The sequence below is a fragment of the Triturus cristatus genome, chromosome 8 (assembly GCF_964204655.1).
Source record: "Triturus cristatus chromosome 8, aTriCri1.1, whole genome shotgun sequence".
NCBI lineage: Eukaryota > Metazoa > Chordata > Amphibia > Caudata > Salamandridae > Triturus > Triturus cristatus.
This window is the reverse complement of record NC_140591.1, coordinates 1,442,589,696-1,442,613,702: the sequence shown is the minus strand read 5'-3', so window position 1 is coordinate 1,442,613,702 and position 24,007 is coordinate 1,442,589,696.

Sequence of the window (24,007 nt, the reverse complement as noted above, 5' to 3'; positions counted from 1 at the left end):
ACTCATAGATAAATAGGACAAGAGGCGGAGGGGATTAAATTGGAAAGCAACTTTATGAAGGTGTAGGATGGTGTAGCTGTAATATCAGGAGGGGGCTGGCAGAACTATTCCAAGAATGGACTCCAGATCCAGACATATAGGGGCATATCAACAAGGGCTTTATCTCTGCTTTTTTGGCTTTAAAAGCCAAAAAAGGAGAGATAAAACTAGCGCCCTATCAACAACAGGGTGCTAACATGCAAATTCGCATGTTAGCACCCTTTTACTCTACGCTTCCCCTTGCATCTCTAATGAGATGCAAAGGGGGCGTTCCAGAGTAAAATATTAGGAGAAATGTCGCTAAGCGACATTTCTCCTATTATCAAGAATGTCGCTAACCCTGTTAGAGACAAAAAAGCAGCGCTAACCGCGGTTAACGCTGCTTTTTTACGTCTGGTATTTTTCAGACTTAGCCATGATATCCTATGGAAGGAAGATATCATGGCTAAGTTTGCCTGTCCCTATCAATAAGGTAACGTGAGATTATCTCTGGGTTTCCAGCGATAATCTCACGTTAGCCTGTTAGCGTGAGGATTTTTATCGCTATTGAGATAAGCGTTGCTAATAGCACGCTATCTCAGCGATAAAAATTCACGCTAGCCGGCGATAATTATCCTAGCGCTAAGTGCGCTTAGAGATAATTATCGCCGGTTGTTGTTGATATGCCCCGTAGGGCCTTATTACGATGTCGGGTGGAAAGTTTTCTCCCGACTGTTGGAATTTCCTCAACCGTGTCGGAACCCTTCTGACCGACTCGGTCGTTTTACATTCCGACGGACCGATTACGAGGATCACGGTCAGAACGTGAATCGAATCGGTTACGACCGGCTCTCGGAGTATCCATGTTGATCAGAACCGCATCATACAGCCCTATGGACAGCCCTTCCGTCCTCGGGATTACGATGTCAGTTTCCAACAGCCTTTCTGACTCGGCCTGTCCAACACTGAAAGGCTGTCGGAAAGTGACTCTGCTGGTGGCCGAGGGGGTACCTAAGGGACCCCACTATAAAACCCTGCAATGCATGATAGGCACAAACGGGTGCCCGCGACAGGGTGCAGAGTTTTCTGCACACACCCCATTTCCCCATAGGAGCCTATGTTACGGCCGGTTGTCGGGCAGAACACAAGCTCCAATAGGGAACAATGGGACCGTGACCAAACAGTGTTCGGTCGCACTGTAATTCGTTGGTCAGAACCGCTGACCACAAGTCGTCGGTCCCGATTCCGAGACAGTGTCGGACGGAGGCTTTCCTCCTGACATCGTAATGAGGCCCATATTGTAATCTGGTCTTGATAGCTGTAAATATTGTGATTGTGTGCTACACACCAGAGAAGCTCAATCAACCACTCACCATAGGTTGGCGTCCAGGTCGATTGGCAGTACGATAAAATACACATTTTTCTAGTGAAAGGTGGTATAACCATCCATCTCTACCAGGGGCTCTATTATATATAGGACACACTTACCCTGTGTGCACCACAGCGCACCTTCAAACACATGTGCCATGTGCAAACAGGGAAAGTAGGTTGAATGCACTGCCCTTAAGGTAGCTGCGAACGTAGCACATTCAAGTGAAATACGGATCGGCTGTTTCAAAGCCGCTCAATGTTTCACTTTGTGTTGGCACCCACCTGCCCTTTTAAGAGGGCAGAGAGATCCCCTGGCAGGCGGGTGCAGTGAGTGGCTGCAACTGCCTACAAGGGGCTGTCTGGGGGGGTCGATAAGACCCACTAACATTACAGAGGGCTACCATCAGGGAGTGTACTGACTGTGTGCCACCTTTTTGTGATGCACAGTTAGTGCGCCTCCTAACACCTTCTTTGCCTTTGTGCCCGCATCCATAGTACAGCGCGGCTGCAGATGTAAAAAGATTCCCTCATTTGCATGGGGCCATGCCTACATGCAAATAAGAGAATGCCCTCTTAAGACAGCACAGATGTTACAGGTGAGCCAGCACAATCTGTATTGCAAATGTGGCCGTACAAGCATCAGCAGCCCCTTCTGTATTACCAAAGTGCCCAGGGGAGCATAAAGCTGGCACAAATGCCTGTTGCACCCCCGGACCACTTCTATAATAAGGTCCCTGATGGATGTGGTGCTATCCAAATCAAAGAAATTGTACACTAAGACTAATTTAGCTGATGGCTGAAACGGACAGTCACTAGTGATGTGTAACACATCCCCGACTGCTGCCAGTAGTCATATATTTGAAAATAGGAATCCAGCACATGTGGAAGATCACAGCCAAGGGTCTTGCATCTGCTGCATAGATCACTTATGCGTAGTTTCAGTTTATACAGTTTGAAAGGGGATTAGTACCAGTGGTGTGTGAATTAGAAGAACGTATATTTAGGACAAGAGTCTCTCTACTTCCTATCATGAGTAATAATTAGGGATTGTTAGAAATGGGATCTCTGGTTGACTAAGGCTTGCACCAAAGCCAGACAGAGACCACCACTCTAGTCAGGGCAAGGGAGTTACACGTCAAAGATAACCCCTGCTCACCCCCTTGGAAAGCTTGGCATGGGGCGTAACACAGGCCCCCGCAGCCCCGCGGTGTGGGAGGCCCAAGCTCCAGGGGGCCCCCTCAGCACAGCACTCTTGCCGGAGAGCTCTTGATTGAGCCCGGAGGGGGCCCCTTCCCATTCCTTGCAGGGAGGCCCCCTCAATTTTCGTTACGCCAGTGAGCTTGGCACGAGCAGTCAGGCTTATCCCGGTGGCGATGTGTAAAGCATTTGCGCAACACACACAGCAACAACATACAAGGCACACCACAAAAGGAACTCCACACAAGGTTATATCAAAAATAGCTTTTGTATTATCATAACACATTAGAATAGTAATCACATAATATACATGGTGCCACCTGGCACTAGATTATATTTACAAGGGATTATTTACACCTGACAGGGCCAACTGGACCACTGTCAGAACCATCATAAAGTGAACTTAGTAAATGTAGAACTTAACATGAACATAGAACACAACCAGTAACTACTGGTAACCACTGTACTCAGCATCAGCCTGTAACATAAACCACATTATGCACAGTATCACATCAGGCGCGAATTATATTCTGCGCCAACCTTACCAGCATAAACACATTATGCAATCATCTCAGAAGTCTAAACGCATTAGACCCTAACCTGCTAAGTATAACTACATTAGGGGCATAAATGACACAGTGGAACATAATCTCATTAGCATAAACCATAATATGCGAAACAACCTCATAACCATAGAAACCCATTTAGAGGTATAGAACAGGGTGCGTAAATCATACTACCTGAATCACATTTCCTAGCACCACATAGTCACATCAGGGCCTGGCGCCCTACAAACCTAATAGTCCCCCTGGCCAACTGGCCATCTCAAAAGGGATCAAATGCCCTATGTCCCAAAAGTCAGGGCACGCTGCCAAAGCAGTGAAAGTCAAGGGTGTGCAATCTGCGCAGACCTAAACGTTGCAGCTGCCCATTAATTGCTGGGCAGCTGGGAATACCACATGAGGGCCTAAACGATGCAGCTGCCCACTACTTGCTGGGCAGCTGTGAAACTCGAAGGGGGCCTGGGCACTCAATGTGCCCTCGGAACAAATGGGCAGAAATGCTGCAACTGTGATTGTCAATGGGGGGGGGGGGGCACTGGTACCGACTGTGCCCTGAAGACAAATGTGCACCAACAATAAAAGCATGGGCCCCTCTGGTACTTCCTAAAACCATTATGGCCATTGTTGGAGCCACACGGGGCTCTGAGAACAACTACACCCCATGTTGTAGCGACCTGGTGAAAATAAACATGCCCACCATGCTGGAGTCACACGGGGCTCTAAAGACAACGATGCACCCCCTCGCTGGAGCAGCACGCTGCAAGACGGGGCCGCTTACAATGTGAAAATGGCACTGTGCCTCAAAGGGCACCAACAACATGGAGGCCCCCACTCACCGGGACTCTGCAGCAGGACTCCGGTCTCCTCTGTGGCTCCGGTCTCTACTTCTCTTCACCCGGGCCCCCTCCTGGGACCCGTGACTCTTCATTGGCGCTTGGGGCAACATGCAGGGCTCACCCTCGGCCATGGGAGCCCTGCCAGCCCGCCTCAGCCATCACTCACTGGACTCTCCTGCGGGGCTGTCTCTCAGCGTACGGGATCCCCGCCTGGGGCATTACTTGGTCGCGGCCTCCTCACTTCACCCAGACCCCCTCCTGGGACCCGGGACTTTTCTATGGAGCCCGCGAGGCTCCTCCGGTACTTCCTTTCCGGCGCCGGGGGTCCCACAACTCACTGGAGCCCCGCGTCGGCCCACAATGCAGCCGCGTCTTCCGGCACTGCCGCAGGCCCCGCTCACGTCACAGGCAGACTTGCCTGACTTCCGGGCGGCCACAGCTTGGCCAACAGCAGCAATAACTTCTTCGGTCGCAATGAGGGGTAGGCTCCCTCAAAATTCCAAATATACCTCGAAGTGGGCACCCACGATTTAAATAAAGAAATAAGCGGGGTGGGCACCCGCAAAGCTCCACATGAATGCGGGATGGGCACCCGCCATTTCTAGCATTGCTGGGGGAATCTCTACGCTGGTGGATTCCCTCTCTCTCGGTCGGCAGTGCCGCGCTGCCATGCCCACGCGCTCTCCATCAGCTGCAGGGAGACAGCGCCTTTAGGAAATAAACTAAAGCGCTCACAAGGTGCTAGAACAGGCAAAAGGTCCTGTAGATAGAGGAAATGAGTCCATAGAGAGGAAGGGGCATAGCTGGGCCCAGGGGCCAGCACACAGGGCCCTCCAGCAGGGAGGCAGCCCCCATGGCGGTCCCTCCTGGGCCCCAGCAGCAGCAGCAGGCCCCCCTCCAACAGGAACAGAACAGGAACACTGAACACTTTTCTGGGGTCACAGCCCCTAAATTTATATGCCCTTTTCCTTTGTGTCACAGCATAGGGCTTGGGGATACCAGTCAGAACTGGTTTAGGGGAGCTGTGGAGCACTTTGTTTTGCTCAGCTCCTCTCTCCTTTGTCAGGTGGGGGCTCAGGGATTAGATGCACCACAGGGGGCGGAGCCAGCATTGTGGAGGGAAGTCACAGTCCTATTCAGTTCCCAGGTGCAACTCCTCCCTCCCATCTGCATGCATATCTCTCTATTCACCACTGGGCTGACTCACCCTGGCTCCTGGAATTCCCCACACCATCCAGCACCTGTCAATCATAAGGCCAGACATGCCTTCTACATCAGGCAGGCAGACACACAGTACACAGAAATGCCAACTTCTAAAAGTGGCATATCTCCACCAGTCACCAGATTTCTGTGCACTCCATTGCACAGCATTTATTCTCACGAGTTCACACATACTAAACCTGCCCCTGCACTCCTCTCATACCAGAAATTACTAGGGACATGCATATCCCCCATGCATTCCTATGGGAGGGCAGGCCAATCTCACCACACGCACTCAGAGCATGCACGCACTTTACACTGGACCACCAATACCAGGTCAGAGGAAAGGCAAAAAGTTTAGGGGTGAACCTGCCAAAAAGGGCCAAGTCCAACATAACACCCTTCCAGCCAAAACGCAGGGTAGACCAATCATTCCGTTGATGGGCTTCCCTGCTTCGGGCGAGAAAACACGGACGCGGCCCCGCAACCGCAGGGACAACCTCCAGTTTTACGCCACTCTGAACCAACATGGTTCCATCTGAAAAAAAACTCTCAGGCCCAACTAGGCTACCCCACTGGTACTCCCTAGTTGTCCACAGCCGGGACCAGGCCCTAAGTCATCCAGATACCACTGGCCCTTGCCAAACCACAGGGTGGGGGGTCAGTAACCCCTGGCATCCAATAGCCATTCTCCACTCTCCCTCTCAGTGTAGTTCCAAACTACCACTGATCCTTCAACCTAGGGTCCGCACCCTCAGGCTGACCAGAGGTCACGGACAAAGCATCTCTTCACAATATCTCTACTTCTAGGGTTGCGCGCTCTCACAGGAGAAGCACCCTCCAGAACACAACTCTCCCACCAGTTCAGGACCTCTCTCCATGAACTGGTCTACCACCTGGGATCTAAACTCACTGGCTGTGCAGTATGACAGAGGCCCTGGAATTCTCAACAGGCAGCCCTCTGCACCCCCTTCCAGAGCCCTATACCCTCCCAACTGGAGTGGTACCCCTAGAAGGAAAACCGATGAGGGCACTGATTACAGTTGCCCTTCTGTCCTGGTCAGGAAACACCTGCTCCTGGCTCCCCAACCCAGGGACGGTACCCTTTGGTCAGATGCCTGGCGTACCAGGACTTCCTGAGGGTGACACATACCTAATGTGTCGTGTGACAGTCTGCCTGGCGCAGAGCACGCGACCACCTGTCCCACTGACAGTGCGCGAATATGCCCCAGGACAGAAGTGGCTTCACCATGGTCACTCAGTGGCAACTCAGCCCATGTGGCTGACCCCTGACCCAATGGTTCTTCCACTGGGACACTTTCCCCCTCTCACCCCTCAATATGGACTTCTGCACCCTACACATTGAAGTGGCACTGCCACACACTAGAACTGATGGAGGCCTGGTTACAGACACTCCCAGCTCACCTAACAAGGGAGATCATACACAAGTTGATGAAAGTACACATACAGTTTCACTCTCCTTCCTTTGGCAATCAGGCAAGCACTGCAGGCCAATCCCCCCTTAGGGATAGTCTCTCCCACAGCACAGTTTCTCTGGTTCCTCTCCTCAGCAAAGTTTTTTCTTGTATTATCACTCCCAATGCAAGCACCCTAGAATCAAAGAACTTACAGACTCCAACGGATGCTGGCGCGACCCCGGAAAACAATTACGGGGGAAATTCTCTCTGACAAAACAGATTGAATAGCCCTTTAACACCATTTACCGTGCTAACCAATCACCCAAACGTCCAATGCATCACAAAATTCATCCATACTCCCCCCACAAGACTGGTGAGACAACATCTTACTGCCCCTGAAACACAACCTGTACCCCTCTTAACTGGTAACTAGGTACCATACTCTGGGAACTGGGAATTGGACTACCTGCACTGGACAACATATTGCTGCCACCACTGGATCCCACCCTTACTGGGGAGTCTAGAAAACTAACACTGCACTTAGGGAATAATCTACCCTCCCGAGCTAGTTACTCCATGCCAATTAAGTTACCACTGTAGGCCAACCCAAGAAATAGCAGACAGCACAGGGGCAGTACAACTCCTTCAGCTTCAGGCCAACCCAAGAAATAGCAGACAGTACAGTGGCAGTAACAACTACTTTAGCTTGCTCTGCAGGCCAACCCCATCAATAACAATCTGCACAAGGGCAGTACAAAACTCCTTCAGCTTTAGGCCAACCCAAGATAGCAGTCTGCACAAGAGCAGTCACTCCTCCAGATTCTCTGGTTTCTGTCCTTGGCAGGACACCCAACTCATAGTGCAACATAAAACACATTTCAACAAAAATGACATTTAAAACAAATTCAAGAGACAATAATCCACATCATGGGACTATGTAAAATGCAGAGCTTGTAGTGCAGCCAGTTGTCACTGCGGTATTGAGCAAACGCAAGTCCTATCTTTACCGCTGACAACCAATGTTAGAAATGGGATCTCTGGTTGGCTAAGGCTTGCGCCAAAGCCAGGCAGAGACCACCACTCTAGTCAGGGCAAGGAAGTTACACGCCAAAGATAATCCCTGCTCACCCCCTTGGTAGCTTGGCACGAGTCAGGCTTATCCCGGTGACGATGTGTAAAGCATTTGTGCAACACACACAGCAACAACATACTAGGCACACCACAAAAGGAACTCCACACAAGGTTATATCAAAGATAGCCTTTGTATTATCATAACACATTAGAATAGTAATCACATAATATACATGGTGCCACCTGACACTAGATGATATTTACAAGGAATGATTTACACCTGACAGGGCCAACTGGACCACCGTCAGAACCATCACAAAGTGAATTTAGTAAATGTAGAACTAATCATAAACAAAGATAACAACCAGTAACTACTGGTAACCACTGTACTCAGCATCAGTCTGTAACATAAACCACATTATGCACAGTATCACATCAGGCGCGAATTACATTCTGCGCCAATCTCACCAGCATAAACCCATTATGCAATCACCTCAGAAGTCTACACGCATTAGACCCTAACCACCTAAGTATAACTACATTAGGGCATAAATCATACAGTGGAACATAATCTCACTAGCATAAACCATAATATGCGAAACAAGCTCATAATCATAGAAACCCATTTAGAGGTATAGAACAGGGTGCGTAAATCATACTACATGAATCACATTTCCTAGCACCACATAATCACATCAGGGCCTGGCACCCTACAAACCTAATAGTCCCCCTGGCCAACTGGCCATCTCAAAAGGGCTCAAATGCCCTATGTCCCAAAAGTCAGGGAGCGCTGCCAAAGCAGCGAAAGTCAAGGGTGCGCAATCTGCGCATACCTATATGTTGCAACTGCCCACTACTTGCTGGGCAGCTGGTAATACCACATGAGGGCCTAAACGATGCAGTTGCCCACTACTTGCTGGGCAGCTGTGAAACTCGAATGGGGCCTGGGCACTCAGTGTGCCCTTGTAACAAATGGGCAGAAATGCTGCAACTGTGAATGTCAACAGGAGGGGGGCACTTGCACTGACTGTGCCCTGAAGACAAATCTGCCCCAACAATAAAAGCATTCGCCCCTCTGGGCCTTCCTAAAACCATTATGACCATCGTTGGAGCCACACGGGGCTCTGAGAACAACTACGCCCCATGTTGGAGTGACCTGGTGAAAAAAAACATGCCCACCATGCTGGAGCCACACGGGGCTCCAAAGACAACGATGCACCTCCTCGCTGGAGCGGCCTACTGCAAGACGGGGCCGCTCGAAATGTGAAAATGGCACTGTGCCTCGAAGGGCACGAACAACATGGAGCCCCCACTCACCGGGACTCTGCAGCAGGACTCCGGTCTCCTCTGTGGCTCCGGTCTCTGCTTCTCTTCACCCAGGCCCCCTCCTGGGACCCAGGACTCTTCAGTGGCGCTTGGGGCAACATGCGGGGTTCTCCCTCGGCCACAGGAGCCCCACCAGCCCACCTCAGCCCTCACTCTCCGGACTCTCCTGCTGGGCTCTCTCTCAGCATACAGGAGCCCCGCCTGGGGCATTACTCGGTCGCAGCCTCCTCACTTCACCCGGGCCCCTTACTGGGACCTGGGACTTTTCTATGGAGCCCATGAGGCTCCGCTGGCACTTCCTTTCCGGTGCCAGGGCTCCCACAGCACACGGGAGCCCCGAGTCTGCCCACAACGCAGGCGCCACTTCCGGCCCTGCCGCTGGCCTCGCCCACGTCACAGGCAGACTTGCCTGACTTCCGGGCGGCCGCGGCTCGGCCAACAGCGGCGATAACTTCTTAGGGCGCAATGAGGGGTAGGCTCCCTCAAAATTCCAAATATACCGCGGGGTGGGCACTTGCGATTTAAATAAAGAAATAAGCGGGGTGGGCACCCGCAAAGCTCCACAAGAATGCGGGGTGGGCACCCGCCATTTTTCACATTGCTGGGGGAATCCCTACGCTGGGGGATTCCCTCTCTGTCGGTTGGCAGCGCCGCGCTGCCAGGCCCACGCGCTCTCCATCAGCTGCAGGGAGACAGCGCCTTTAGGAAATAAACTAAAGCGCACACAAGGCGCTAGAACAGGCAAAAGGTCCTGCAGATAGAGGAAATTAATCCATAGAGAGGACGGGGCATAGCTGGGCCCAGGGGCCAGCACACAGGGCCCTCTAGCAGGGAGGCAGTCCCCATGGCGGTTCCTCCCGGGTCCCAGCAGCAGCAGCAGGCCCCCCTCCGTCAGGAACAGAACAGGAACACTGAACACTTTTCTGGGGTCACAGCCTCTATATTTATATGCCCTTTTCCTTTGTGTCACAGCACAGTACAGTACTTGGGGATACTGGTTTAGGGGAGCTGTGAAGCACTCTGTTTTGCTCAGCTCCTCTCTCCTTTGTCAGGTGGGGGCTCAAGGATTAGACGCACCACAGGGAGCGGAGCCAGCATTGTGGAGGGAAGGCACAGTCCTGTTCAGGTCCCAGGTGCAACTCCTTCCTCCCATCTGTATGCAGATCTCTCTATTCACCACTGGGCTTACTCACCCTGGCTCCTGGAATTCCCCACACCATCCAGCACCTGTGAATCACAAGCAAGACATGCACTCCACATCAGGCAGGCAAACACACAGTACACAGTAATGCCCACTTCTAAAAGTGGCATTTCTCCACCAGTCACCAGAAATCTGTGCATACCATTGCACAGCATTTATTCTCACGAGTTCACACATACTAAACTCACCCCTGCACTCCTCTCATACCAGGATTTACCAGGGACACACATATCCCAAATGCATTCCTATGGGAGGGCAGGCCAATCTCACCACACACACTCACAGCGCGCACACACTTTACACTGGACCACCAATTCCAGGTCACAGGAAAGGCAAAAAGTTTAGGGGTGAACCTGCCAAAAAGGTCCAAGTCCAACAGGGATGTTCAGTGTTCCTGTGTGTATTCAAAATCCAGTTGGGGGGAGGAGGAGCCTAGCGCGCACCCAAGATGGCCGCGTAGGTGCGAGGCTCCCGAGGACCTCCGCGACCTCCTGCATAAATCCTGACCGAATCCTGTCCTAGATGAGGGGACTGTGTTTGTGAACCCGAACTGAGGTGACGCCCGTTTTCCGTTTTCAATTCGGACTTCGGACACCGGCGGGAGCACCGATTAAGGTTTGCGGCCTTCTCCACACCGGCCCCCCGTACTGGAGTTGTGGGGCGATCCGGCGACAAAGTGAATAACAGCGGCGGGCGAGGCCGGGCGACTCGCGCACCCCGCACTTTCACTTTCGCTTTTGCGCCCTCCTTGCTGCCAGGCGAGGTAGGGTCGCGAAGCGGTGTGCGGTGGTGTGGCCTCGTTGGGGTGCCCTGCCGGCCCGCCGGCGGCGGTCCGTCCTGCGGAGCGGTGGTCGCCCCCCCCCAGAGCCCTTGAACGGGATTGTCTACCCCCCTTTTTTGAGGAGATTGGCTCGATTTGGGGACCGCGACCATGGCCACAAAACAAGATGGCGACCGGGCTAAGGTGAAGTCGACCCGTCGTGGCGCGGCCCATCAATCCAACAACATGGATCGCTACACCCTCCAGAAGGGGTCTCCGGAGGCGCTGCGTAGGTCCCCCACGGGCCCGACTGATGCTCCTGCTCTGCCCACGGACCTGACCCTCCGAGACGTCATGGGCGCCATCGCCGAGATGAAGGCCTCGGTGGACCAGCGCTTTGACACTCTGGCGCAGAAGATCGACTCGGTCCTCGTGGACGTGGGCCTCGTGAGAGCCGATCTGTCAAAAACAAATGACCGGGTCGATTCTTTGGCCCACTCTACCTCGGGCCTCACATCTGACGTGGCGGCCCTCCAACAGGAGGTGCGCAGGCTTGGCCAGGCGAGCGCCCTGATGCATCGTCGACTGGAGGATTCTGAGGGTCGAGCCCGGAGAAACAACGTCCGCATTATCGGGGTGCCGGAAGGACGCGAGGCAGAGGCAGCGGATCTGTTTGTGGAGGACTTGGTCCTCACCCATCTCCAGCCTCGGGGGCTGAGTAAATTCTTTGCAGTGGAACGTGCCCACAGGGTCCCCGGGGGTAGGCCTAAGGCCGGAGCCCCTCCGAGGCCTCTCATCGCCCGGATTTTCAATTTTCGGGACAGGGACGCTATCCTGCAGACTTCCAGGCTACAAGGGCCGGTCAGACTTGATAACATGGATATAAATTTCTATCCTGACTTTACTCCGGCGGTCCAAAAGCAGAGACAGAGCTTTCTCGGTGTCAAACGTCGCCTACGGGACCTGAATCTCAAATATGCGATGCTTTTTCCGGCTAAGCTGAGGGTGGAGGTGGATGGCCGCACGCACTTTTTTGATCGTCCAGAAGCGGCCGGGGACTGGCTGGACACTTTGCCCGGAGATCGGGGCCGGGGGGGTGGGGGGGAGCGGTTGGTGGGGAGGGCCCGCCGGATCAGGACTGAGGGACTAATGGTAGGCCTTGCTCGGGACTGTGTTATTGTCACCATTGACTGTTAGGGTAAGTTCCCCTCCTGTGGAGGTCGTGTGGGGTCTCTTGGGGGATCTCCCTCCTCCTCTGGGGGACTAGTTAGTTTTCTTTCTATGGGGCGACAGGCACACTGCACTTTGGGGGGGCTGTTTGGGCTCATGCAGGGGTGCAGGGTGGGGGGAGTTCTGTTGGGATGGGTGGGTTGGGGTGGGGTGTGGTTCGTTTCTACCGCAAGGCAAACCCTTCATTGTATTGGTGTTTTTGAGATGCTCTCCGGGGGACAAATGATGGCTTCTGTATGTGATGGGGGGTAGGGACCTGACTTTGTTGTCCTGGAACGTTAACGGACTGGGTGATAGGATTAAGCGGGGTGTGGTCCTGCAATATCTGAAACGGATTTCGCCTGATGTGGTCTTTTTGCAGGAGACGCACCTCATTGGTAACACCTTTTGTGCCATGAATCGGCGTGGCTATCGTTTGGTGGCCCACTCGGGCTTCACATCAGGCTCACGAGGGGTGGGCATTATGGTCAAGACCTCGCTCCCGCTAGAAATAGACGAGGTGCGCCATGATGAGAGGGGACGCTACACTGTCTTGGTGGGGAGAATGGAGGGCAAAGTAGTCGTCTTTGTCTCAGTGTACGTCCCACCGGGGTTACAGTCCACCACCTTTGCGGACCTGGGACGCCTCCTGCTTGACCTTCCGGGGGGGCTTCTGGTGGTTGGGGGGGACTTCAATGCGGTGGCCTCTGGGACTATGGATCGCTATCCCCCTAGGGACCTCCCCCGGGCACAAGCGTGGCTGTCTGGCCGTTTGGACACACTGGGATTGGTGGACTGTTGGCGTCTAAAGCATCCCACTCAGCTGCAATACACCTTCCATTCGGGGGCCCATGGTAGCCTTTCGCGGCTTGATCATGTCCTTGTCCCTGCGGCCTATGCCGGGAGAGTGGGGGAGGTGCGCCACTTGGCGCGGGGTATTTCAGATCATTCCCCACTCCTGTTGCACTTTGATGTCTTCCCGAGGGGGGAGGGCAGGGTAGCTCCAATCAATGCCTGGTACCTGCGCGACCCCACTATTCGTGCGGACTTGATTAAATCCTTGCAACGGTATTTTGAGGAGAATGTGGGGTCTGTCTCGTCGGCCATCTCCCTGTGGGAGGCTTTCAAGACAGTGCTTAGAGGGGAGGCCCTCTCCTTTATTTCCCATGCCCGGAGGCGCGCACAGGAGGAGGTGACCCGGGTGGAGGCCGAAATTACTGAACTGGAGGGGGATCTGGGGAGTGGGGTGACTGACGCTGCGCTGCACGTTCTACAACTTAAGCAGGCGGCCTATAGGTCCCTCGTCACGGAGGCGGCCAGGGGCCTCAGCAGAGAGCAACAGGGGCGATTGTATGATGTGGGTGATAAGGCTGGCAAGTTGATTGCGTGGTTGGATAAGAAGGAGAGAGCTAGTCGTGTGGTCCCGCTGATTGAGAGAATGGATGGTGTACGTGTTACTGAGCCGGAAGGCATTGTCTCTTGCTTCGCAGATTATTTCCGCGAGGTATATTCCCCGGTTTCTCCCTGCCCGGAGGAGGATTCCCATGCCCTGCTGCGTGACATCGCGCTGCCCTCCCTCTCAATGGAGGACAGGGAGTTGATGGATGCCGCCCCCACCTCGGACGAAATTGCCCTCGCTATCCGTTCAGTCGCTTCTGGCAAGGCCATGGGCCCGAACGGCATTCCTATCGAGTTGTATAAACTGCGACCGGATGTACTGGCACCCCATCTCCGCGCAATGTTCCTTGCGGCCCACTCGCGGGGCTCCCTCCCGCCGGACCAGCGTCTGGCTACCATCGTGGTTATCCACAAGGAGGGGAGACCGCGAGACCGGGTCACATCCTACCGGCCTATCTCGCTCTTGAACGCGGAGCCTAAAATCCTCGCCAAGGTGCTCGCCAACCGGCTGGTGGGCGATTTGGTCCACCAAGACCAGTCCGGCTTTATTCCCCATCGCAATACGGCCCTTAATCTGCGACGCTTGCACGGGGTGCTCGCGCGTGTTCCGTTCGTGCGGGAGCAGGCCATCTTGGCGTCCTTAGACGCCACCATGGCGTTCGACACGCTGGAATGGCCCTACATCTGGGCGATGCTGGCGAAATTTGGATTTGGCCCGGGATTCATCAGTTGGGTCAAATTGTTGTACTCGGACCCATTGGCACAGGTGGTGGTGAATGGTCGAGTCTCGGCCCCATTCGTGCTGGGACGGGGCACGCGACAGGGTTGTCCCCTGTCGCCACTCCTTTTTGCACTGGCCTTGGAACCCCTGGCGGAGTGGCTGCGGTGGCACCCTTCTATCCGTGGTCTCCGTTGGACCCCCGAGTATGAGGACCGCGTGTCCCTCTACGCTGACGATATCCTTTTGTACTTAGCCTCCCCGCGCAAGTCACTGATTGTCCTGGTCGATGTTTTGCGCTCCTTTGGCCGTAATTCAGGCCTTGTCATCAACTGGGCTAAATCCTGTGTCTATGTGCTTTCCGGGGAGGCTCCTGTCCTCCCCCGGGGTTGTCCGATCCAGATTGCCTCGCAGGGATTTCGATACCTGGGGGTCTATATTACGCTGGACCCGGTGGCCCGCTACGAGCGAAATCTGCTTCCCCCCCTCCAGCGCTTGAAGGAGGACGTCGCGCGCTGGCGGCGCTTGCCGCTCTCGCCGCTCGGCCGGGCGGCATTGTTCAAGATGATGTCATTGCCGCGCTTTCTGTACGGTCTCCAGAACACTATGGACTTGGTCCCGGCGCGCTACTTCCGTGAGGTGGAAAGCTTGCAGCGCCGTCTGTTTTGGGACGGGAGGCCGCGTATAGCTCTGGCAAAATTGACGCTCCCGTGGAACGACGGAGGGATTGCCCTCCCGGATATTAAGCGGTATTACTGGGCCTCCCAGTTAGCTGCAATTAATCACGGTTTCTATGGGCCCGCCCTAAACCCGGCATTTGAAATGGACAAAATGCTCCTGCCCGGTGGCGACTACAATCGAGCGCTCTACACTAGCGTGCCCGATTCCCGCTTGACGGGACCCACGCGTGTCATGGTGCGAGTATGGCACGCGGCTAATGCAGCTATGGGATGGAAGGACCGTTTAACCCGAGCGTCACCGTTGTATGCGTCGGAGAGGCTGGGCTCTTTGTGGACCTCGAAGGGCTTCGAGAGGTGGGACATGATAGGCATCAGTACAGTGGGAGATCTCTGGACGAGGGGAGGATTCAAAACATTCGAGATGCTGCAGGCGGAGTTTCAGCTGCAGGGCAGTGAATACTTTCGCTACCTGCAGATCCGTCACGCACTGGGTTCCGTCTTCCCAGACGTGGCCTCCATCCCGGAGTCCTCCCCCCTGGAGGATAGAGTGCTAGATGGCCACGTTCCGGACAGCACGATTTCCCTCATTTACAAGAAATTGATAAATGACCGCTCGGGCTTACTGACAGGCCTCCGCGAGGCTTGGGTTGCCGATGGGCTGGAGTTGGACGACGAGGACTGGATTTCCGCGGTGGCCTCTCCGAAGGAGGTGGCCATCCCGGCTCGCCTTCGCTTCGTCCAGCTTAAGATACTCCACCGGGTGTATATGACGGGGCCAAGGCTTCTGCGTATGGGCTATGCCGAGGATGGATTGTGTAAGCGTGGGTGTGGTGCTTTGGCGACTTTTTTGCACATCCTGTGGGAATGTCCGAGGGTGGAGCGATTCTGGCGTGGTGTGCATGAGGTCCTGCGAGCGGTTACGCATGTCGCGCTGTTGCCTGAAGCGAGGAGATGCTTGCTGAATGTGTGGGAACCGACCGATTACTCGGTTCCGCAGACGCGATGGGTGACTCTGGGATATATGATAGCTAAACGTGACATTGCTCAACTGTGGGGATCCCAGAGGCCCCCGGCGGTGTCAGCCTGGAAAGAACACATGGATTGGTGCATGTTCCGAGAAAAGGTGGTGTATGTGGCGCGGGGTAAGCCTGGGGCATGGGTGAAGATATGGGGCCCCTGGAACGCCTACCGCGGGGGTATTTGCGAGCCGCCGTTGTTGCCTCCCACTTCACCAGCTCCATCCCCCTAGTTGACCCCCTCCCTCAGCCCCGGGCACATTGTTCTCCCAGTCCCGGATCTGTTTCCCTTCCCCTCTCTGGATTTCTTTGGATGGTTGGGGTCCCCCACTGGAGGAGCACATGTCGTCATTTTCGATCGCGGGTTGCCTTGCGGGGGTGGTTTTATGTTGTTGTGTTGTATAAAATGAAACCGTATTGTGGGCTCAGAGTCATGTGGCCCACGTTGTTGATACCTCCTGCTTTATCGTCTCTGCAAAGTCAGGTGCCTTATTGTATGTATGTCATTTGCTTCTGTCACTTTAGCGGCCGGCCGGAAGGTTGTAGGCCCATACTTGTATATATTTGAGATTGCAATAAACGGTTTCAAAAAAAAAAAAAAAAAAATCCAGTTGGGATACAATATGTCCACCATACCTATAGCCTTGACCCACTTCACCTTACAAGAGAATATGGGAGTCACAGGGAGCACAAATGATCCAGGTCGGATATTTCTGATAACAGTGCATCAGCTACCAGTATTTTCAACACCGGTAGGGTTGAAAGTGGACTTCCAGATGATGATCATCAAAAGATTTCAAAATGTCTTTATCTACCATCTTTTCTAGTATGGTTATTGCCTCATGAACTCCACTTCTGCCTTTGAACATCTAAAACCTGATCATCACTCCTGCAATGTGCAGGAATGGTCCCTATTGTGTATGTATTTTTCTGTTTTAAAACATGTGTTGGATAATGTCCAAGAGTACAGCATCACTTTGATCATTGGAATGGACCTGCCTGCATTCCCATCTCTTTTAGGTGTTGAGTCTGGGTATGTCACCCGAGGAGGTCCTTCAATGTTGGAGTTTTCAGAGTTGTGTGCCAGTTATGCTAGTTGTGACAGTTGATGTGTCAGATAGAATGAGACCATGTCAGGTGGTCATAGTCCCCCTGATGTGAAGGCATGCAGCAGTAGATTTTGACTCTAGGTTTTCTCCCAGCTCATATAAAGACGTTTTATAGGGCTGTGTACAGTCTGCAGTATTGAGATTGGAATTGTAATGCACCGATCACTGGGACCCCAAAAATCTGTGTTATCCTCTTGAAAACCACACTCAATGCAGCGGCTAGACTCCTCTCTGGGGAGAGCCACTATGATCACATCAATCCAGCGCTAAAAAAACTCAGCTGGCTACCAATTGAAGCAAGAAGTATATTCAAAATGGCCTGCATAACCTATATAGCTCTCTACACTGAAAAACCTATCTACCTCACAACTAAACTATCAACAGCTGGACAAAAAGGCCGTTGTGAAGCTCAAACACTCTTCTCCAGATTCAATCCAAATTTAAGAAAGAAAAATCCCTCGCCCGTTCGTTCTCTGGGAATGCTCCAGGATTGGAATGCTCTATCACAGGACCTACATAACACTCAGTCATTTGTTCACTTTAGAATAAAACCTCAAACTACTCCTTAACAAATGCTAGAACCCTACTTCCTAAAATAATCAATGTGCCTGGATACACCCTCCCCCCAACCTTCAAAGAGCCCTCAGCATCAGTACCTCTGGAAATAACTGTGAATTTACCACTCCCACCCCTGTAACAATCCTACCATTGTTACCTACGTACTCATTCGTCAACCTACTACATCAACTATTGTACTCATGTATATTTTTACCCTGTACTTTTTCTCTTATCTATTTCTTGTAATTGTTACTGTATAAACTCTGTAAAGCGCTCTAATCTCCTCGGGTCAAGGTCGCGCTTTTTAAAACTCGAAAATAACTAACTAAATCAAATTAAAATTGATGAACAATATTTATTGCTTCTTTAACTTGATACATTTATGAAAATGTGTCTTCCTTGTGTGTGTCTTACCAACCTTGATTTGCAATCTGTCTTTTCATGCATGTTTGCTCTGTATGCTCTCTGCTCCTTTCCACCCTCGATTTACCACAGATTTTAATTGCGGTCCTTTTGATGCATTTTACATTCGGGCTACTTAGTGCCGATTTCTCATACCACGTTTTTTTTTTACTTATGGAATTGTCTGTCACGTTTTAGAGGTTCAGGTAATTTCTAATCACTAACTTTATCAGAACATGGCAGTTATTGCTTTAACCGAGCCTAGACGCAACCCCTGCCATTTTCGATTTGTGTTTTTCTGTGTTCCTAGTTCTTTTTTAAGGTTTTTACAACCTCACTGATCAGCAAAATCTCAATAATGTGCATTCATATATGTGTCCCACATAAGCATAGAGCCTGGGTCATGTTTCTAGTTGTGACTGCAGCACAATGGTATGTTCCAAATTCAGAACCTTTGTTAGATCTGGGGGTCTCTAGTTGGCAGAGGTAGGTACCACTGTCCAAATAGAGGCCCTTGCTTCTAGTCAGGGTAAGGGGGATACACTCTTTAGATAACCCCTGCTCACCCCCTTGGTAGCTTGGCACGAGCAGACAGGCTTATCAAAGGCAATGTGTAAAGTATTTGTACCAACACTCACAGTAACACAGTGAAAACACCACAAATGGACTCCGCACCAGTATAGATAAATAAAGTACTTTTATAAAAACTACACAAGACCAAAATGACAAAAATCCAACATACACAGTTCAAGAATATGGTCTCAAAAAGAGTTCTTAGCTTAGCGACAAAATCATTCACCTTAGCATCAATTTTAGCCAACAGTACCTGGTGATGCGATAAAAGTTCTTAGCGGCACTCAGGCGTCGAAAAACAAGCAACAGCGTCAGTCCTGAGACCCTGGGGAGGCAAGGCGACAACCCTGCTGCACGCAGCGGGCGTGGGCGATGAATCCGGTCTGTATAACGAGCGGTGCGATGATTTTGGCTGGCTCTGCGACGATCTCACCCAGCAGCGGCAGGCTCTGCGACGATGTTCGCAGCGATCAAATTCTGCCCGACAACGAGCGGAGCGGGGATCTGGGCTGGCTCTGCGACGATGTTCGCAGCGACGAAATTCGGCCCGCTAACGGGTGGGGCGTAGATTTTTCCAGCGATGATCCGGCTCAGCGGCAGCAGGCTCTGCGACGATGTTCGCAGCGATAACATTTTGCCCGCTAACAAGCAGAGCGACGGAAATGTTCTCGCTAAGCCGGCTGTGCATGAAAAAGTGTGGATCCTTTGCTTCTTTCTTCTTGGTCAGCTTCCCAACAGCAGGCACAACTTCCAGAGGCAACTTTATAACAAAGCAGACCCACTCAAATACGTACAGAAATATCCTTAATTTTTGTGTAACACCAGGATTAAGGAGGTATCACAACTAACCTCTTCACATCCACCCCCAATTATTTTTATTCACGTTTCTCATCATAGGTTGCCACCTTGGTCAAAGAAAAATTGGGAAACTTACCAAGGTGGCAACCTATGATGAGAAACGTGGCAGTACTGGTGTTGACCTAACCAGTGACAGCCCGCTATGATGTTGCGCACGTGAGGTGCTACCTTGTTCTGCACATTTTTCCACTAACCTCTATGGTGTGGGTTGTTACAATTTTGAAATAGTTTTTCACCAATTGACAACAGTGGCTTACAAGCTGAGGGTTCTTGCAATAAATCACTGTTTTATATAAAATATAGTACAGATTTTGGTAAATCAGGAATCTACCCCATGAATAAAAATAATTGGGGGTGGATGTGAAGAGGTTAGTTGTGATACCTCCTTAATCCTGGTGTTACACAAAAATTAAGGATATTTCTGTACGTATTTGAGTGGGTCTGCTTTGTTATAAAGTTGCGTTGAGTGGGGGACGACCCACTCGTTCCTTCCCCTGGAGCTCCCTAATGTTATGAGACAACTTCCAGAGGCCCCACAATTGGATCAAGCACTCTAGGAAGGGCAGAACTCACTCAGCAGAGTTCAGGGGGAAGCTGGGGGTGAAGTCCTTTTGTTCCTGGGACTTCTTAACAGGAGGCCAGCTTTTCTCATGCCCTTGGAGATCTCTTCAAGCAAGGGGACACAGCAACAGCAAAGTCCTTCCCCTCTCCTTGGCAGCAAAGCAACTGCAGGTCAGCCCACAAACACACAGCAGGACAGTCCTTCCTCTTCAGTCTTCCAGCTTTCTCCTTGGCAGAGGTTCCTTTTTGATTCCAGGATGATCTAATTTTCTGTAGTCTGAGTTCCAATACTTATACCCCAAAATCCTTTGTCCTCTGCAGGCAGAGGGGCCTTGGCCTAGTCAGAACCAGTTCTGGACAGTCCTGGAGCACTCTGTTTAATTGGTTTCTTCTTTCCTTTGAGAGAGAGGGGCAGGGTCGTCAGCCACCCAGCAGGGGGTGGAGCCAGCATTGTGGAAGGCAGGTACAGCCCTATTCAGGCCCAGGTGCTACTCCTCCGACCCATCTACAGGGGAATTTCCCTATTCAGCCCTGGGCTGACTCATCCAGCCTGTGGGAGCCACCCCTGTCCCTGTCCCTCACAAACCCAGACAGTCAATTCACAAACAGGCCAAGGCACACAAAAAGGGCAGAAAAGGAAAACAGCCACCTTCTAAAAGTGCTGTTTTCACACACAGGATTTAAAAACCATCCTTCCTAAAAGATGTGTTATTAAATTCTGAATTCAGGGATACCAGACTTTAGCTTTCCATCTTGCTCCTATGGGAAGATATGCAGGTAAACTTTATACTCAGCATTCCCCATTATAGCCTATGGGCAAGATAGCCTTTCACTAGTGAAAAACAAAAATGGCTGTAATTCACTACCAAAGCTTGTCACCTACACCAATACATGCTCTACCTTTCACATACACTGCACCCTGCCCAGGGGGGCACCTAGGGCCTTCCATAGGGGTGTCCAATGTGTACAGAAAGGGAAGGGTTAGGCCTGGCCAGTGTGGACACTGGTCAGGTCAGCATGGCAGTTAGCAACTGCAACCAGGCACTGCAGTGGCAGGCCTGTGACACCATTTTGGGGCTACTCATGTGGGTGGCACAATCAGTGTTGCAGGCCCACTAGTAGCATTTGAATCACCAGCCCTGGCACATTCAGGGCACTTTACTAGGGGCTGACAGGTGAAACAAATATGTCAATCATGGATAACCAATTACAATAACAATTTACCTAGGGAGCACTTGCACTTTGACACTGATCAGCAGTGGCAAAGTGCCCAAAGCATCTAAACCAGCAAAAACAAAATCCAGCATAGCGTCAAAAATACAGGAGGTAGAGGCAAAAATTCAGGGGAAACCACGCCAAAGATGCCAGGTCTAACAACCTTTTTTTTTTAACTTTTCATGTATTTAGTGTTACAGTGTCGGCTCCCTCACTGTGGCCTCACTTTCTTGCTTGTTTTTTTTACTTTTTGAAAAGTGCGATGGAGGAACAAATAATGCTCCTATTATGTTCCTCTTGAGATGCGTGGAGAATTCACTCTTGCTCTTCTGTGGTAAATGATGGTCTCACATCGGCATGGCTGTTTCTCACTTTTTTCTTTTGAACTGTTTGAGATAACTATTAGACTTTGCACGTGGTTTGACTGGTCCCAGACATATTTTGAGTGATATGCATCTTTGGCTCCCTATTGACACGGCCTTTTAAACCTCTTTATCGGTCAGACCACTCATTCTTGTTCTTCATCACTGTGATTTATTATCTCTGTCTGATTGCTGTACAATAATCTGGCCTACTTTACATGGTATTCTCTCATGCGGTCACCAGTACATACTGTAGATGGGTACTTGACTGTGTTAGGCCTATCCCTCTTCTGATTCGTGCTTTGAACTTTTCAGTTATTTTATTTTTTTGAGTTCTCTCTTTATGTAGGCAATCTACGTAGGACATTGATGGGATCTTACACTTTAGGCATTGCATTATCTTTGGTCAGGTGAGCACTATGATTGCATTTATCCTTAGGACTTTTCCCTTCTGTCTTACTATCTTCATTCTATTCTGACAATACAATCTCTTTCTAGGTTGCTACTTTTGTCCTGAGAAAGACCCTCTAAGGGTCAACTGTTTTGTCTTAACCACATTTTCTTTGATGATTGGACTTTGAGAAACCCACTTTGATTTGTATCACTTTAGGGTTCTATTTTTCAAATTCCATTGGTTAAAACTATTTTGTGCACTGTACATTTTTCTTCACAATTTCTTCAGTTATTTTCACCTTCACTGCACCGTCACAAGTGCACCTTTTCATCGATTGAAATTGTCCCCTTAATTATCTGCTTTATCAAATATTCCAATGGAAGTATTTCTAATTTCATTAGCTGTGATAACAGTGTCCTTTGAATTATATGTCCCTGCAAATATGTTAAATTTCATATGAATGATTGCGTTTGGAAGATAAAAGTAACCCAAGCAGCACTTTGCGCTGCTTTACATTACTTTGCATTATGAGGGTGTTCCATAGATGTACATGGGGGATCCTATGCAACAACCCATGGTTTTGACACAAAGCCCTATTTAATACTATCTACTAACATCAAAAGTGGGAAAAGTAATAAACTTTGTCTAGGTATAGTATTTGTACTGCAAAGTTACTCTTCCAGCACAAAACCTATGCTAGACATATGATGCATGCAACTTCGCAAAGGTGTGTGTGGCTCAAGGCAGGCTGATTGTGCATCAGCACCAGGGAGATAGCAGGACAGCATCTTATCTAAGTATATATGGTGCTATCCTGTTGTTTTACTCTCATGAACGCTGCAGAGACACTTTGGTTGCTGCACTGTTTTTTGCAGATCTTTACGTAAATTCACCCCTAACAGTCTGTAAAAAACTTTTCAGTTCTGCCACGAATACACCTAAGAAGCCTTTTAACATTTAAAAAACAACTCAAGGGCCCTTAATTTTGTTGGTCAACCTGTGTACTTTCTTAAAACCTCTGGATGATATCTGAGTTTTTTTAAAACAAAATCAATAATTCGCTTAATCATTTACAATTACCTATCAATTACCTTCCATTACAGACACTATTATTCCAAGACCCTCCCCTGCTCTCTTTTTGTGGGCATCAGATTGCTGACACTGAAACCTGGCTCTCATTTAGACCCCTGTCCCACAGAATTATTTTAACTTTGGTCTTCTCATATAGCTCCAGTTCTTATCTTCCTATTTAATTAATATCTTACAACAGATACAATTCCATATGCCTGGAAGCATGTTCACGTGATTCCTCTTTAAAAAAAACAAATCCACAGCAAATCGGAGAGTACTCTCCAATATCAGACCTATTCCTTTGAATCCAAGCCTCAACAACATTCTTGAATGTAATGTTAATGGAATCTGTACTCTTTTTTAGAGACCTCGAAATACTTCCCAAGAATGAATCCAACTTTTGAACTCCTGTCAGTACCAGGTCTGTTGTAGTAATTATCACAAATGAGGTCAGACTATGTCTTGATACAGTACATTCCACTATCCTCATTCTGGTTGACCTGTCAGCCACTTTCAACACAGTCTAACATCCCATCCTACTTCACAGACTTAGAGAAGCAGGTGTGCAAGGCTGGGATCTGGAATAGCTCTCTTTTCTATCTAACAGATCTCAAGCTGTCACTGTTCTCTCTTTCAGACTTCTGTTACATATTGTGTAGCATTCCGCTAGCATCAGTAAATACACCTCCGCTCTTTAATCTACCCATCACTCCATTAGTAGAAATCATTCACTCATTTTGGTTCATCTGTTTGTCCTATGTGAATGATACCTAGTTGATTATTAGATTTGAGGGACACATCATTGCCCTTATATCAAGATTTAAGCAATGCATGGTCAAGATTTCTGAGTGGATGAATGGCAATTCTTTAGTTCTGATTTCTTCAAAAACTGAGACGCTGGTGTTCAGACTCCACAATCTGA